Source organism: Pectinophora gossypiella, chromosome 3, assembly GCF_024362695.1.
Source record: "Pectinophora gossypiella chromosome 3, ilPecGoss1.1, whole genome shotgun sequence".
NCBI classification, from domain to species: Eukaryota; Metazoa; Arthropoda; class Insecta; order Lepidoptera; family Gelechiidae; genus Pectinophora; species Pectinophora gossypiella.
In genome coordinates, this window is record NC_065406.1 from 11,159,505 (window position 1) to 11,177,856 (window position 18,352).

Here is an 18,352-nt window from a genome sequence, read left to right on the forward strand (position 1 = left end):
CAAAAAGCGATTAGGTTGGTCGTCAATGGAAAATCTGTCCGAACAAAACCGTTCCGGGCCTTTGTTTTCGCGTTTAAAATCAAATTCATCGTGTAGAGGCGACTTCATTGTTTTTCGTTTATGGAAATATTACAACAATAGACCTCGTTGCGAAGGGTGACAGGCAAAAGGCCCACCTTTTAGTGCAGTTAACAGTATAGCATATGTGACGGGGTAAAATGTTGAATATGAATAATTTTAAAAAGTGCAGGGGGAGTAAGTTGGATCAGTTAGGTAGGTAATTAAGGCTGAGTTACAAGTATGTTGCATAGGTATGCCTTCGATATCGAAGGCATATATCCTACCAAGACAGTGGATATATATCAATATTTATAAGTACTTACTGATTTACGTATGTTTTACTTCGTTTAACAGAAGGTTGCGTGTTGCTAAGTAAACCAAGTCTAAGAATTGTTAAAGAAGCTGTGCTGTTTTTTGCCCCATAAAACATTCCATACGTTTACAATATTGGCCAGTTCATCAATCAAATTAAGGCAAACTTTTTTCTGTTCGTTATTCCAATATTGCCGGACTATTGTTTTGCGTTCAAACTAGTTTATTACGCCAATCCGTTATTGCACGACGCGGTATAGAGTGGCCATGTCCACCGTTTTATTCATTTATTAGGTATAATTTAAGGACATAACCAAGTCTTTTACTTCTGTAAATAGAACATCGCAACGCATAGGTACTTAAGTATATGCTAGCTTCACTGCGGGTAAAATTTTGTAGGCCTCAAGTTTTTACCGGAGTGAAACTAGCGTGTGGCGAGGGTTTTCTTCACAAAAATCACTTAAGTAATTTGTTTTCGTAAAAATGCATCAAGAAAGTAACTACGAGGTTTTCACTCCAAGGCGACGATAAGTAGGTAAGTAGATTGTTTTCCTTCTACTTGATAGAGTCGATAGTGCCTATTTATGAAATGGAGCATTACCATAACACTCCTGAAATATGGAAATAAGGGAAAAAGGGCGGATCGGAATAGCCAAGATTCTGGCCAAACTAAACGTGGCGTACCCCATTTGATTGGAAATACTAAACTACGATTGTTTTTTATTTTTGCGGTGCGGTCGAAATTCGATTGTGGAAAAACCGTACGGATAATAGTCTGTGGTTCCATGACGTTGATATGGCAACCCTAAAAGTCAGCAAAATTGCGGAGAATGTGGCGGACACGCGGAAAATTGCAAAAGCGGGCAGTGGTAGAACGGATGGGCCACTGTCAATACTCCCGGTGAGATTCGACGAACTCTGCAGGTCTGTGGCACTGGAATCAACCGTTATCGTCCATTTGCAGCGACGAAAAAACAAGAAAAACGCAGAGTAAGTACCTAAACAAAAACAGAAAATTTGAATATCGATACAAAACAGCGCTTTGGCTTAGAGCGGATTTGACTCTAATGAAAGCTGGGTGCGGGAAAACTTTTTGATTTTAATTTGACTTCTGGATATTTTATATTTTTAACACATCTGTATCAACAAAAAGAAGGATTAGTATTAGGTGCCTTCTGTGGACTTTGCTGCAGATAAGAACAGCAGGGAATACAACAGCTGTCATTGTGATGACGAATATATCCGGTAGTAGAGATTATGGATGTGTTGAGTATAAGTACGTGCTGCAATTTAGATTTAAGAAAGTTTGCTGCTGTTGATATTCAATATTAGTTAAGTACCTATTATTGTGAGAGCTTCATGACGTCGTATCTACGTGCTTGTATAGACTAATTTGAAAATTTGCATTTACTTTGCATCACCAGTTAGATGGGGAGAGGCCTGTGACCAGCAATATGACATAAAGTATGTTGTTTATGTTTTATCGCCAACATTATGATCATTCCAACCAGCATCATTGTTTTTTATTTTTAAATGAGTAAGTTTCAAGTCTGATGTTTTTGTATAGGCTAGTTTCCTACTAGTCAAATCAGTTACTTTTTACTAAACGCCAAAACATGAAATTACAATGGAATTTGTATGAAAAAGCACACAGAATCACTCAATCAAACTCGATCAAAGTCGCTTACGTTTTTCTTGATTAAAACTCAAAAATAAGTTATTAAATAGAAAAACGAAAATGTTTATCGTTAGTTTTAGATCTGTATTTATTTATTTAGTAATCAGGATTTCATAATTTATCTTTAACCTAGTACACGACCCAATTGTTATTATGTGGTGTCCTTTTATAATAAATAATTGATTTGTTTCTTTTTTTATGTCAAGTGTTTGCACTGCGCAAAAAATAATTTATTCACGTAAAACACTAAAAAAGCTAACAAAACTTATCAAGGATCAGTGCACCGGGTAATTTTAAAATTTATAGCGCGGTTGTGTTTAGCTGTAGGTAGGTATCACAGAAGTTATCGCGCTGAGGAATCGCGATTTAATTTCCGCAGTAACGTTGCTAATAGAAAAACGTAAATCACGCTTGTTTATTGCTTAGCTTTACTTACGTATTTTACTTCGTACTTTAACTAATATCCTATTCAATTTGTGTTTATTTTTCGTACGTACAGTCATGAGCAATATAATGTACCCACTTTAGGACTCTGTCGCACTAACATATTTGACATTTAGTGAGACTTACAGTTCAATTTGTCAAAAAAGTTAATGTGACATGGTACCAAAGTGTATACATATTAATGCTCGTGACCGTACAGCAGATTTACCTCTGACGTCAACATTTAAGTATTCACTGTAATGTACGTGCAAATTGGTGACGACCTCCTAGGTCCAGTGGTTGAGCGTTGGGCTCACGACCCGGAGGTCCCGGTTTCGATTTCCGGTGGGGACATAACACAAAAATTACTTTGTGGTCCCTAGTTTGGTTAAGACATTACAGGCTGATCACCTGATTGCCCGAAAGTAAGATAATCCGTGCTTCGGAAGGCACATTAAGCCGTTGGTCCCGGTTACTACTTACTAGCTATTGCGAGGTTTTGTTAACAAAAATAACATCGGAATGTGCTTTTCCAAAAAGGCGTTTTCGTGGTTTTCACTATAAGGTGACGTTAAATACTTCCTAATGCTCGCTCAACAACAATCAACCCTGGTGTTAGGGTTACTATTGAGCCGCTAAAGTCCTCTGACATGACTCATGTAACGACTACGTACTTACTTACATCAGTAAGTAGTAACCGGGACCAAGGGCTTAACGTACCTTCCGAAGCACGGATCGTCTTACTTTCGGACAATAGGGTGATCAGCCTGTAATGTCCGAACCAAACTAGGGATCACAAAGTCATTTTTGTGATATTTACCCACTCGAATCCGGGACCCGCTGCCGCGAATCCGCTGAAAAGGAAAGGTAATTCAATTCTGGGATCAGCACCATTTACGGAGTACCGTAATAGCGAAGTACGTTACTTATTTCATATTTTTTTATCAATAAGTACCACTTGAATTGTGAGCTAACTACTAGCGCCACTGGGGCGTTCTATTTGAGCTAGACTCGACAGCCCCTCAGACTTTTCAGCGCTTAATTCTATATTGTCTGATATTATCCATTGGCTCTTCAGAGATTTTCTTCGCCTGATTCCAAGATCGATATCTCTAATAATGATGGAAGTTGTAAACACCGTCTTTCGTACCTTTGCATTCGCCAGACTAAACAATCAGAAAAGAAAATTTTGACGAGCTACGTACCCATCTTATTCGTCAAAGGAAAAGTTTACAAATAGAAATGTGCTCTGTATTTCACATATTATTTGAAAAGCGAACAATAAATTTTGCGATATGCAATAAATAAACGTGTCCTCTCGTTGCATTCCGGAGTACAATAACCAAGTTATTTATCTCGCTCGGAAGCGAGGCCGTACGTCACGAATCTGATCTAAGTTCGTCCCGGGAATGCAGTGGTTTCCCCTCGCTCTAAAGTACGTAGTAGTAGTACTAGTAGGCTAGCATGTTTTCTTCACTTTATTTTAAATGTATCATTAGTTTTAATGCTTCGTTCTAACGGCCTCCGTGGTCCAGTGGTTTGAGCGTTTGCTTCACGATCCGGAGGTACCGGGTTCAAATCCCGGTGGGGGCATATCACGAAAATCACTTTGTGATCCCTAATTTGGTTAGGACCTTACAGACTGATCACCTGATTGTCCGAAAGTAAGATGATCCGTGCAAACAACCAACTCAAACAACTTTAAATAATGAATAATATGTAAGTACCACCCTACTCCTTGATCACTAAACCAGAGGTTGGGTGCGAGCATTATTTTTCTTAAAAGGGTATATTCCTTGCAGTGGTATACTGTGGTGCAGTATGTTTTTTTAAATTAGCCTGGAATGTCCCACTGCTGGGCAGTCTAAGCTTCTACTTCTGCATGTCCTGAGCGATCTCTCTCCACGGATTTTGTCCATCTATCCTGTTGCATTTCGCAAACATGACCGGCCAATCCCACTTTAATTTTGCAGCCTTTTTGCTCACGTCCGCTATACGAGTCTTTGAGCGCAAGATGGTGGTGGTGGAGTATGTTATAAAATGTCGCAATTGGGTCGTGTACTAGGTTAAATAATTTAAGTAATTTTAATTACTTACTAAATAATTATACAAATCTAAAGGTGAATAAAATCATTTTCTTTCTTCTATTTAACTTATTTATGAATTTTAATAAAGAAAACCGTAATAATAAATCCGATATTTTATCACGTTTTTCTACGACGTCACAGTGTGCTTTTTTATACAAATTCCACAGTAATTTCGTATTTTGGCGTTTAGTAAAAAGTAGCTGATTTGACTAGTTGGAAACTAGCCTATTGGTATGGGTAAAACTATTGCAGTAAGGTCAATAGGTTTTAACTTGAAGGGTTCCTTAGTAGCAAGTAACATAATATAAAAGTTCTTGTAGTTCGTTGTAACTTTGATCGATGTTTTAATATTGTGTATTTTACTCATACAAACTGTATCAGTTGATCGCGTAAGTGGGCTTTGTGATATAATAACCCATCAAAGTCCCATCATTGTAGCAAATATAGATAGATAAGATGACAGGTTCGTTAGTTATCTCCATTGTGCCTATATTTTTCCATTGATTGGCATCAGGTAGGCAGGTGGCCTTTTGTAATTATTTCTTTTTATTTTGGTGCAATAAAGTGTATTTGTATTGTATTGTATTGTATTGTAGGTAGGTAATGTAATAATACATTTTACATTTTGTAATACTAAACTACAAAGGTGTCTATTATTAGGCATTATTTATGCCATAGCCACGAAGAAATACATTTCGTTATTTCACGTTTTAAAAAGTATCCAAGTATTCCGTCACTGAAAAAGTTTCAGGCGAGGCGAGACGGTCTTTTCAATTACGCTAGCTATGAACGGGCGCGTAAAAATTCATTCAAAGGAGGAATTCTTCAGAAGAAAAGGACTTTTGTTGCAAAAATTATAGCGAAGCAGACAAACCATATTTAATTGTTTCTCGTTTAGCAGTTGCAATTAAGCTTCAGCTGAAGGGCAGTCATGCCAAACAAATGAGCGCTCTCCAGGATTTGTTTCGCAACTGAATTCAAAAATTAGAATAAGGAAGTATAGAATATATATTAGTTTATAAGTATAAGTACATAGATTGGGAAGGCACTGTCTCCCAAGACACAGGTTTGCGTAGTTTGGGAGACAGGGTTTCAATGTATAAAATGTAAAAACTTATTTCAATAAACCTGATTATTATTATAGAACGGCAACTCTCCGCTCCCCACCAGCGGCTGAGCTAGGTTTACCTCACCCCCTTCGGTTTTACTTTAGTCTTCAATCGTATGGGCGTCAGGCGTCAGATGTCACACGCACAGATGACCGTGTACGATTACGTGTGTAGTGTCTGTGTAAAACGAGATGTTTGTATGAAGTGTCCGGGGTGTGCTCAAACATGTCAGCAAAGAGGCGGGTTCTTTATTAGTGTTTATAAAAAAAAATACTTATCATTTTGCTTCAGAGTAACTAAGTACTTATTCATCGTTTTCCAAATAATAATACTTATAAAATTGTTTGGTTTCAATTACATTACAATAAACATAAAACTGTTCATGTAGAGATGTTTCAGTTTGTACATAACTCTCAATAGCTTTGTTCTCAACTTTACGATTCAGAGAATCAAACAGTTGGAAAGTAATTTTACAGTTGAGTGCGCAATTCGCGCACGCCTGTTTAAGATTCCATTTGGGGGTCAGACAGAATCAAAATAAGCTTCTTTGGGACCCCCTTCCTTTTTGAATTCAGTATTTTTTGCGCAAGTAAGTAGTTGTTTTCTTATTCTTTTTAAAGCAATCTCAATAATCGTCAATAACAATAAGTTCAGTAAGGAATTTTACCTATTGTTGGTAATTGGTAACGGTACCGGTCTACACGTTTTGTTTTTCGACAATAGGTTAGTTTCCAACTAGTCAAATCAGTTACTTTTTATAAAACGTCAAAACACGAAATTACTATGGAAATTGTACGAAAAAACACACTGTGACGTCATAGAAAAACGTAATAAAATGTCGGACTTATTGTTACGTTTGTCTTGTGAATTCATAAATAAGTTAAATAGAAAAATGAAAATGTTTTTCGTTAGTTTTACACATCTGTCTTTATTTAGCAATCAGAATTTTATAATTTATCTTGAACCTAATACAGTCATGCTCATGAGCAATATAATGTACCCACTTTAAGACTCTGTCGAACTAACATATTTGACATTTAGTGAGACTTAAAGTTGAATTTGTCAAAAAAGTTAATGTGACATGGTACCAAAGTGTATATATCGTGGCCATATCATAGAATTGATCATTTCATGAAATGATCGACCATTTCATGAAATGGTCGTATTTCATGAAATAGAACAACATTCGTTGGCCACATCATGATGTGGTTTGGCCAGATCAATGAACACAAAACGTTTAACGATATGACCAACTAAATGCATGATTACTTCATGATATGGCCAAACGTTAGCGATCATATCGTAAAATAGTAACATTATCCACCGGTAGTGGCGCTGGTGTCGCTTTGTTTTTGTTTTGCATAATGGCGGCGGACAATAATTATTCTTGTGTGAACGCGAATAATACGAATAATAATGAGCAAATACAAGATAAAAGTGCAGTGAAGCAATGTTTTGACACTAAGGTGAAAAGAAAAACTCGAATTAACAGTAGACAGCAACTTTATTTTTATTTTTAGGTTATATGGCAAATAATGAAGGTCGAGTGACCACGCTACGTAAATCAATGGACTATTATTGGATTTCAAAATATGATATAATTAAAACTGCGAATGAAGAGATATTAATTTAAAAAAAGAAAAATATAGACGATCCTACTGTCCGTAAAGTTTCTTTTTTTGACGTGACTTATTGTAGATTTGCCGCAGATGGCATTAACTACTTGAAACGGGATTCTATTAAAACGCATAAATGTTTTTGTCATAATTTAAATTATCATAATCCTTTTTTTTTATAATTTTTACAAGGCATAACGGTAGGTTAGGGTGCGGCGGGGGTGGCCCTTGGGCCACCCCTATGCCGCCAGTATGTTTATCTTACACATAAAAAGTATACTGAATGATGACCAATGGCATGAAATAGTGTCAAAAAATATGACGACGACTTCAAAGCGAGATGCAGTTACGGCGTATATTGTAATAAGACCACGGTAACATGATCATTAACTAACATACGCATACCTGGATATACATAAAGCTGCCTCAGGTACATGCTCTATAAATAAAACAACCATTGAAATAATAAATAATAAGTATATTGGTTACTTACTCTAAATTTCCAAAACGCACGCGTGCTCAAACACAAGTGTACACGTGTTCAAAATGGTACGTCTGCCTTCGATGCGTGCTCGAATCAAAAGAACCCCAATGAAAGACAAACACGCCTTTTTATACCCTTTCTCCTAGTGTTGCCATATGAAGGCAACACAAATTCGCACAAAATTACAGAAAACCTAACATTCGACCATCCTGACGTCGTGCATGTCCTCATGCACGTAGACAAAACGTCTAATGTTCAAACCTAACATTCGGCGGGCCAAGTGATTCCACACTCATCGAGAACAGTTACAAAGCTTCACTTAAAATCTAAAAGTACAACGACATATAATCACATTTACGGGGTGAAACATCAGCTCTTCTTTCTAATCATAATATAAAGCTATTCAAGTTGTCAATAGTTCGCAAACCCTTCCTTCTCACGAACTATTGCAAAGCAATTGAGTGTGAACCTTCTTTCTCACACTTGTAATTATCGTATACAAACCTTCCTTCTTATATACGATAATTAAAATAATCATAATATAAAGCTACTCAAGTTGTCAATAGTTCGCAAACCCTTCCTTCTCACGAACCATTGCAAAGCAATTGAGTGTGAACCTTCTTTCTCACACTTGTAACTATCGTATACAAACCTTTCCTTCTTATATACGATAATTAAAATAATCATAATATTACAAAGCTATTCAAATTGGCAATAGTTCGCAAACCTTTCTTTCTCACGAACTATTGCAAAGCAATTGAGTGTGAACCTTCTTTCTCACACTTGTAACTATCGTATACAAACCCTTCCTTCTTATATACGATAATTAAAATAATCATAATATTATAAAGCTATTCAAGTTGGCAATAGTTCGCAAACCCTTCTTTCTCACGAACTATTGCAAAGCAATTGAGTGTGAACCTTCTTTCTCACACTTGTAACTATCGTATACAAACCCTTCCTTCTTATATACGATAATTAAAATAATCATAACATTATAAAGCTATTCAAGTTGGCAATAGTTCGCAAACCCTTCTTTCTCACGAACTATTGCAAAGCAATTGAGTGTGAACCTTCTTTCTCACACTTGTAACTATCGTATACAAACCCTTCCTTCTTATATACGATAATTAAAATAATTTTGAACCCTCCTCACAAAATTGAAAGTCACCTTAACTAAATAGCTATGAGCCCTCCTTCTCAAGCTATTACTAAATACACATCTTACAGTTTCATCCAACAAACAGTACCTCTACTTACTTTCTTTTGATTGTATATAATAATGACACAATCAGTCATCTTCATCACTACTTTCTTTATCATCATTAACGTGAATCCAGGGTGACATTCGATTTGTTAAATGAAGTAGTCATCAATCCCAACAAATTCAAACTCAAAAATATGTTTATTCAGTAGGTAACATTGTTACACTTTGAATCGTCAATTTTTACATCTTTAAGGGATTCCCGAACTGACAATAAAGTATAATTTTGCGTTTCGCATACTATTTCGTTCAACATAGGATTAATTTCCGCATCCATCTGAAGTCCAAACATTACCTCAGTCCGTCCCGTTGTCTTCCGACGGGTGTTGTTCATGCCCCATTGGACTCTACCTATCTTGTCATCCCAGACGTTCTTGTCAAAATTAAGATTTTGCGCAGTTAACGACCCTAACATCGTGCGATTACACTGCTCTACTTGTCCATTGGACCTAGGACTTGCAACTGCGTTCAACACGTGTCTAATACCTTTATCCGAGCAAAACGTTTGAACACGTACGATGTGAAGAAAGTACCGCGGTCGCTAATAATTCGATCTGGGTTTCTGAACGTATAGAAAATATCTTCTAATTCTCGCGTTGTTGTAACTGTTTTTGGTATTTCTGACTGGCCTGATAAATTTAAATTTCGTAAAGGCATCTACGACTACCAATAGGTAAGAGTTTTCCTCTCTTTGATCGCACAAAAAGGTCCAAGGTGATTGATGTACAGGGTGTGAAAAGGCACCTCGACTTTTCGTTTACGTGGAATAGGCCCTCATTTGAATTAGTTTTCTGTTATGTACTTTAACCCATCTGCATCAATATCAGTGGTAAGAAATTCCCGAATGCGACCCAGTTCACTATCACCTAATTGAAGAGTCTACAACCTGTCCCCCTCATTGATTGACATAACCGTCGGGTAAAGACCAGCGTCAATTTCCATTGAACTAAGATCCTCAATTGGGTTCCGAAATAGAAGGTCCACGTGCGTCATTTTCGTGCCAGCACGATATTCAAAAAGCAAAAACAGCCACCAGCGGGCAATACATCTAACCAAATCGCGTTTGGAAAGCATGGAGCGCAACGCACTACAATCGGTCATGATTTTGAAATTCTGACCCAGAAGATACACCCGAAACTTTTGAGCGAACTTACTATAGCAAGAGTCTCAAGTTTATAAACCTTTTCTCTTCTGGAGATGTCTGGCGACTATAGTACGCTACGGGATGGTAGGTGTCGTTTCCATTACGTCGCTGCATCAATATTCCACTGACGCCCACTTCACTGGCGTCAGTGTGCAACTGTGTTTCGGCGGTCGGGTCGTAAATGGCTAAGATTGGCCTATCTATCAGACTACTCTTGAGATCAACAAATGCGGCTTCTTGTTCCTCAGTCCAACACCATTTCACATCCTTCTTGAGCAACTTATTCAACGGATGTGATAAAGACGCGTAATTCCTTATAAATTTTCCGAAAATATCCTACTAGTCCCAGAAATTGGCGGACGGAGTGTGGACTGGTGGGACGAGGAACATCAAACACTGACTGTGTCTTTTTGTCAGCCGGCCGCACCCCAGCAGCGCTAATATCATAACCCAAATAGTTAATAATTCTGCTGTAAGAAATTACATTTTGCCAAATTCAGAGTTAGGCTTGCCTTTTCTATCAACTGTAAAGCCCTTTCTTACCTATCCAAACACTCTTCTACATCCTTTTCGTAAGTTAATACGTCATCGATGTAAGCAGTAGCTTCTGAGAACCTAGCGGAAACCAATACCTTATTCATCAGCCTTTGAAATACAGCTGGTTCGTTAGCCAACCCAAACGGCATACGATTAAATTCATATTGGTCGTCTGGGGTGATAAAGGGAGTTAAGGGTTTCGATTCTTCTGCAATAGGCACCTGGTAGTATCCAGATGCCAGATCCAAAGTTATAAAGTAGGCCTGCCCCACTAATCGAGCAATCTCGTCTTCAATCACTGCCATCAGGTACCTTATCTTAACTGTCATTGAATTCAGAAACCTATAATCAACACAGAGCCTCTGTTTACCGTCCTTCTTACGAACCAACATAATTGGACTCGCATATTCCGATACAATTTCTCGTACAATCCCCGCATTCATCATCTCACCAACCATTTCTCTTACTTGTTGTCGTTCCTTGTGCGACAATATGTAAGGCCGGTAAACCACAGGACGCTCAATATTCAATTCAATTTTCATTTCAGTCATATTTGTACATCCCAACTCCTCTAATGATTGCGCGAAGCAATGCTTGTATTCGTTCAAAATGTTAAAATAGACGTCGTTTATGTGGCTCTTCAAGCGTTTTTGCTAAAGTTAACATCTTTAGGCTCTATACCTAAATGCTCGCCAACGAGGTCTGTGGGTGATGTACAAATATGATTGACAATCTGAACTCTATTTCATCCACCCATAATATCACCTTCATCAATATAACAAAAGCTGACAATGGGGTAATATGAACAAAGAGCTGACCTTCCTCTACTTTGTATAACCCGCCGGCTATCGTGAATTCTCGGTTTGGCTTCCCCACGACTCTTCCGCTAAGCCTAACATATCAATTAATCACAACATCAGTACGAGCTCTGATAATCGCCTCTCCACTCAATCTTGCGCATGAAGCGGAGACGACCTTTACACTCGCAGTATCACCACTACCACCGTTAGCAAAAGGGAATTCATCATCATAATAAAACCTCAATTCGTTGGCATTCTTGAATACCAGCACCTGATTCTGTTCGGTGAAGGACTGTCCTACTAATATCGGACAATTGAGCAGATTACTGTCAACCACGTGACACAAAACATCCGCACTAACACCGTCGATGCATAAATTAACCTGTGTCCTGCCCATGGACAAAATAAAATCACTACCAAAACTTTTAGTGGAGTCGGGGATTGATCACAAGTCTACCCCAAAATCAGTGTCGTTGTTTGTTTTATGAGCGAAACTTCGCTACCGAAATCTATAAACGATATCATAGAGGTGTCATTTACCCTAACTGTATTGAAATATTTTGAGCCCGACTTAGAGGTAAGTATGCGCGTGATTTTAGGAATGTTACCTAGATTATCACGGTTTTCAAAAAAAAAGGGACTCTGCAAGTTTCCATTTTATGACCGAACCTACGACATCCTGTACATTGGACCAGAGGTTTGGGACATTTAAGATACGGGTAACCTTTTTCCCTACAGTTAAAACAAAATAATTTGTAAGTAACTTGAATTTTTTTTTTGAAGTCTTAACTGATTTATCCCTATTGTCATTATTACTTCCCGCTGTGGATTCAGTCGACTACTTTGTTTTATTAAAATGAAAGCGATCGGGCGGCGGTTGGTTCTCCTTATTACTCATCGGAAAATGGAGTTGATCAGGCTGCGTACATCGTAACGCTTATCGCTGGATCTAATTGTCTTGTCACTTAATCCGTGGATAATGCAGTCCACGGCTCGTTTCCCTTCGATGTCACACCGGTTCACGATAGCTAATTCTTCATAATAATAAACCTCTAGCGGTTCACCAAACCTACTCTTTCGCCTAAGCGTATCCTCCAGGGATTGGCCATAATCATGTTCAAAAGGAAATGCGTCTAACCACTATAGCTGCCATTCTGCCCAGCTGTACACAATAGAATTGAAGCTTTCATACCAAACTTTGGCCAACCCCTGCAGTTTCTGCATTGCGAAGTGGATAACGGTTGTTCTCATCCCATCCGTAAACAGTGGCACACTCATTAACTTCCTTTAACCAAGTATCAATCTTTTGACTTTTCGATGAGGGTCCAAATTCGGGTAACATGGTTCATAATACTACTGGAAGGATGTGATGTGGCAACTGCTGTCGGATTAGGTTAAGATCTTAAGTTAACTAATGATTCAACAATATTAAGAACATCTTTAGATGAAAATGTAGGGCTATCTGACCTTTCTATTCCCTTAGCTGCCGACGAACGTCGCACCTCCTGCCCTTCGCCGCGACGTCGTTGGCTGTGTCGCTCGTTGTGCCGACGCGTGAAGCGACGTCTCTCTCCGGCTGCACTCCCGGCTCTCTCTCCGGCTGCGCTCCCGGCTTGTATCGGCTCGGCTCGGCTGCGCTCCCGGCTTGTATCGGCTCGGCTCGGCTCGGCTCGGCTCGGCTCGGCTCGGCTCGGCTCGGCTCGTCTCGGCTCGTCTCGGCTCGGCTCGGCTCGTCTCGGCTCGTCTCGGCTCGGCTCGTCTCGGCTCGGCTCGGCTCGGCTCGGCTCGGCTCGTCAGTCGTCTTCGTGGAACGATCTCGTCTTCAAGAGGCATAATCTGGAACTCGAAAACATTGGAACATGTAAATATTCTTCAGATAACCCTATATGTATATATTTATACAGATATATTTCCAAAGTAAAATATCTCAAAAACGGTGTATCCTGATTAACACATATGGATACGATCCCACTTCTGAAATGTAATAAGACCACGGTAACATGATCATTAACTAACATACGCATACCTGGATATACATAAAGCTGCCTCAGGTACATGCTCTATAAATAAAACAACCATTGAAATAATAAATAATAAGTATATTGGTTACTTACTCTAAATTTCCAAAACGCACGCGTGCTCAAACACAAGTGTACACGTGTTCAAAATGGTACGTCTGCCTTCGATGCGTGCTCGAATCAAAAGAACCCCAATGAAAGACAAACACGCCTTTTTATACCCTTTCTCCTAGTGTTGCCATATGAAGGCAACACAAATTCGCACAAAATTACAGAAAACCTAACAATATGTCAACTACATCAACACTCCGTTAATCGAAAATGACTTTTTAATTTTTATTTGACTTTTAAACATTTTTGTACTTTGTACTAGAGTAATACATTATTTCCTACTTTATTTCGCGTTTTTATTACACCACTTATCATGGACACCCTACATTAATGATATGGCCAAACGTGGATGGAAATATCATTAAACGCTGACGTTTAAACGATATGGTCAGTCGAAGTTGGCCATTTCATGAAATACGACCATTTCATGAAATGGTCGATCATTTCATGAAATGGTCAATTCTATGATCTGGCCACGACATATACATATTAATGCTCGTGACCTTACACGACCCAATACTGCCGAATGTGAATTTCTTCAAGGGGCTTAAAAAATCACATTTTAGGCCTCTTTTGTCAGGTTTGTGGATCGAAATGTAACTGAAAGAAACATTTCACGTACAGGGTGTTAGTGACAAATATTGCGGGGAATGATTTAGCTCATGATTCGTCAATATCAAGTGGACTTTTATTTTCCATCGCAAAAGTATGGAAATGAAAATAATAAAACAAAAACACAAATAATGCCAATACCAAATATGATATTATTTTTAACCGACTTCAAAGAAGAAGGAGGTTATCAAATTAAGTAAGTACATACATACATACATAAACTCACGCCTATTTCCCACCGGGGTAAGCAGAGACTATAGAATACCATTTGCTTCGATCCTGACCTGACACACTTCTCTTGTTGTTTTGTTCTTGATTAAGTAAGTATTTATTTACTGTAGTTTTTGTTTACTGACGAAGCATGTGGTGGATTAACATTATGTTTTTTATTATTATTATTTCTGAATAAATACATTATTTTTAGTATTTATTTTAAATATGAATTTATTTAAATCAAGTAAAAAATATTAAAGGATTAGCGTAATCTCTCTCTACGCTGCGCTGTGCAGAGTTCGTGGTTGATTTAAAAAGTATAATGTTGCATTGAAATAAGACCGTAAAAATAATAAATTTTGAAATCGGAATGGTCTTTTATATTTTCTTTCCAGACAATGTTGCCTTTGCCTACAGGATTGGCGAAGAAGATTTCCCAGCGGCGTCGCCATCAGGGGTACTTACGTGGGTACTTTCACAGCTTTCTGTGTCATTTCTCGTAATAAATCTGAAATTTTCCATAAAAACTGCACTCGGCCATGTCTCGGCATACCTATTGTATGTTAATGGCTTAAAATGAGAAGTCCATTGTCTAAAAGTTTTGAAAAAGGTAAGTAGGTACCTAGGTAGATAGGTACCTAAAGGGTTCGCCTTTTCTATAGTTAAATATCGAAAAAGAAGAGTGGCTAAGATTGAGTTTTAGTTAACTAAGTATTATTTTAATAGATTACGTGTCAATAAAATCACTTAAAAAATGTTACTTTAAACTCAACTTGAGACGTTTCCAATGATTTAAAAGTGACATGGGTACCATGGGGTCAATCATGTAAACCTTATTGCCATCACAAAACATTTGAATTATAATTCACAACACTTTCTGGTTAAGTTGTTAAAGTTTGAGTACCTCTTCGATTTGCCGGGCTATTTTAAACTTTATAGCAGCTTTAACAGGGTTTGGATCGTAAAACTAATATTAATAGTGAGGAGTTTCCATAAATACGTCTTTCTAAATTTAGCGGATATAGAATCTATTTTATTGTTCGACGTCTGACAGAATAGTTATTTCTTTACTTTATACGAGAAACAGTAATAGCTGGATCTAAAATATAAAAAGTTTAAAAACATAAACCACGCTTACGGAAAAATCACGCTAATAGAAACTAAGCAAAGGAAAAGGTATAAGCGTCATTCAGCCTACTTTATGAGATATTTAAAAAAAAATAACAACTGCATGAAAATCAAAAATATTCAAATTAGTTGTTTATAATAACATAAAATTTCAATAAAAAAATACCTTCAAAATACCTTACTTAGGTAGGTTCGTATTAAACGCAAATGAATTTAGCTCTATCATTGTTTTGTTTTTTTTTGACGTGACTTATTGTAGATTTGTCGCAGATGGCACTAACTACTTGGCCGGAAGCCTAAGCTCTATCAGTAATCAGTATGTAAGTATGAAAATTCAATAAAAACAAAATCTTATTTTTAAGTGCTTGGTAGTAACGTAGATTTTTATCTAGTTTATATTCTTGCGTGAAATTTTGATAGTATTCACTACTTGGCCGGAATACGTCTAGTCAGCCGACATGTAACACGTCTTGAAAAATTTCTGTGCACCAAAGGTTTACTTCGAGCAATTCTGTAAAAACATTTCCGTCCAAGACGAACTAGAAACTATTCTCTAAGACGTCTTAGAGCAGTCGCTCTCGGAGGCGACGAGGGACACGAAACGTACGGGTTTAAAAAATAAACATGTTGGTGAATTTTTATGCAGTTTCACGTATTCAAGTATTCCTCAAGAGGTGACCCTCATCAACCAGGTGTGCCATCGTGACATTCACAAGAACACGAACTTCGAAAACTCGGAACTCACAACAGCGTCCTGGGACCAAAATGTTCAATCCACGCAACTTCGTTAGTCAAGAAAAATATTCGCGGAAACTCTAAGAACGTTCCCGCTTCAAGCATTTTCAGTTAGATATAAAGTTGTAAGTAGCTGTTGAAGTTACTTCCCTGGCTCAAAGTCCCTGAACGAAAAGATAGTAGGCAAGTTTAACTTTTGTAATACGCAGCATAAAATTTGAGTTTTCAGTATTTATACATGGTGAAAATAGAGCCCCGGTTAACAATAAATAGAGTACGGTTAGCAATTATAATGAAAGTGACATGTAGTGAGTGTACATACACATATAATATAAATAGGTAGCTATAAAATATACATAATATTTTGGAAATTGGCTCAATAGTTACAGAACGTGTATTATACTTAGAACATCATCATCTCTTGCGTTATCCCGTTTTCACAGGGTCTGCTTACCTAACCTGAGGTTTAGGTCGAATAATTGATTTGTTTTGTTTTGTAAGTATTATACTTAGACAACTACATAATATCTGCCAGTGAAGCCGGTAAACCCACCTATGGCTACGGCTCTGGGAAGTTAGTAACAACAACTCCAAGCAAATTAAACCCACGATATAATAATACTACGTATAGAACGTCAACTCTCCGCTCCCCACCAGCGGATGAGCTACGTTTACCTCACCCTCCTTGGTTTTACTTTAGTGTTCAATCGTACAGGCATCAGACGTTATACACACAGATGTGTACCTGAGACGTGTGCGATAACGTCAATATGTAGTGCCTGTGTAAAACGAGGTGTTTTGTATGAAGAGTCAGGGGTGTGCCCACGCGCTTGTATTCTTGGAATTAACTCGTCACAGTATTGTGTGATCTGTGATAATGATAGACAACATGTATTGTATCAAATGCTGGAATAATTGAACTTGATGATACTGGCTGTCACAGATTGATGAACAGTCAGTCATTAATTTCACTCAGTGCAAATTTTCCTGTAACCTCAATTTGTTTATTTCCTGCTAAGTACCTAGGTACTTCTATATTTTTTTCCTCATCATCATTATAATTATTCTGTTCTGTTTTCAAAACGACTCTGGGTGATTTAGGTACTTAATTACTTAAACAATTTTTAAACTCATTATTTGTGCTGAATGGCTCTCAAAACGCAACACTTTTTCTGAATTGAAAATTTTGGCGAGTTTAAACGACATTATAACTAGTGTATACTTTGGTAAGTACATATAGAGGTATAAGTTACTGGGTGAAAAGGTCAAGGTAGATACCTACCTATACCTACTTGTAGGTGAAGTGTAGGTTCATAGTAGGTACAGTGTTCTTGACGGATAGGATTTAAATATCTTACTTATTCTACCGTGTGGGTTGTGAGGTGAAATACCAACCTCATCAACCCTGGTGTCAGGGTTATTGAGCCGCCATAGGCTCCTGACATTACTCATGTAACGACTACATACTTACACCAGTAAGTAGTAACCGGGACCAGCGGCTGAAATTATTTATCTTACGGATGTTGGCACTCCATCTAGCCCAAGGGTGTCCTACACTACGTTTTACGTGAAATGGCTGGGACTGGAGGAGAAAGACGAGGACCGATCTCAGTGGCGTGCCATAAGAGAGGCGTTCATCACCATCACCAGCCCAATAACGTGCTGGGGCACGGGCCCTCCCTATGAATGGATAGGGAGATCGGGCCTTAAAACACCACGCGGGTCCAATGCGGATTGGTGGTTATTAACGACTGCTAATGCAGCCGGGACCAACGGCTTAACGTGCCTTCCGAAGCACGGAGGAGCTCGAGATGAAAACTTTTTTTTTGTGGTCACCCATCCTATGACCGGCCTTTGCGAAAGTTGGGTGCTTTGCGAAACTTTAACAGTCGCAGATCGAGCGCGTTTACCGCTGCGCCACCGAGCTCCTCTAAGAGATGTTTATGAAATTATTTATTTACTTATCAAAGAAAGAAAGAAAGAAAGTGGAATTTTCCATCGCAAATGTATGAAATGGAAAA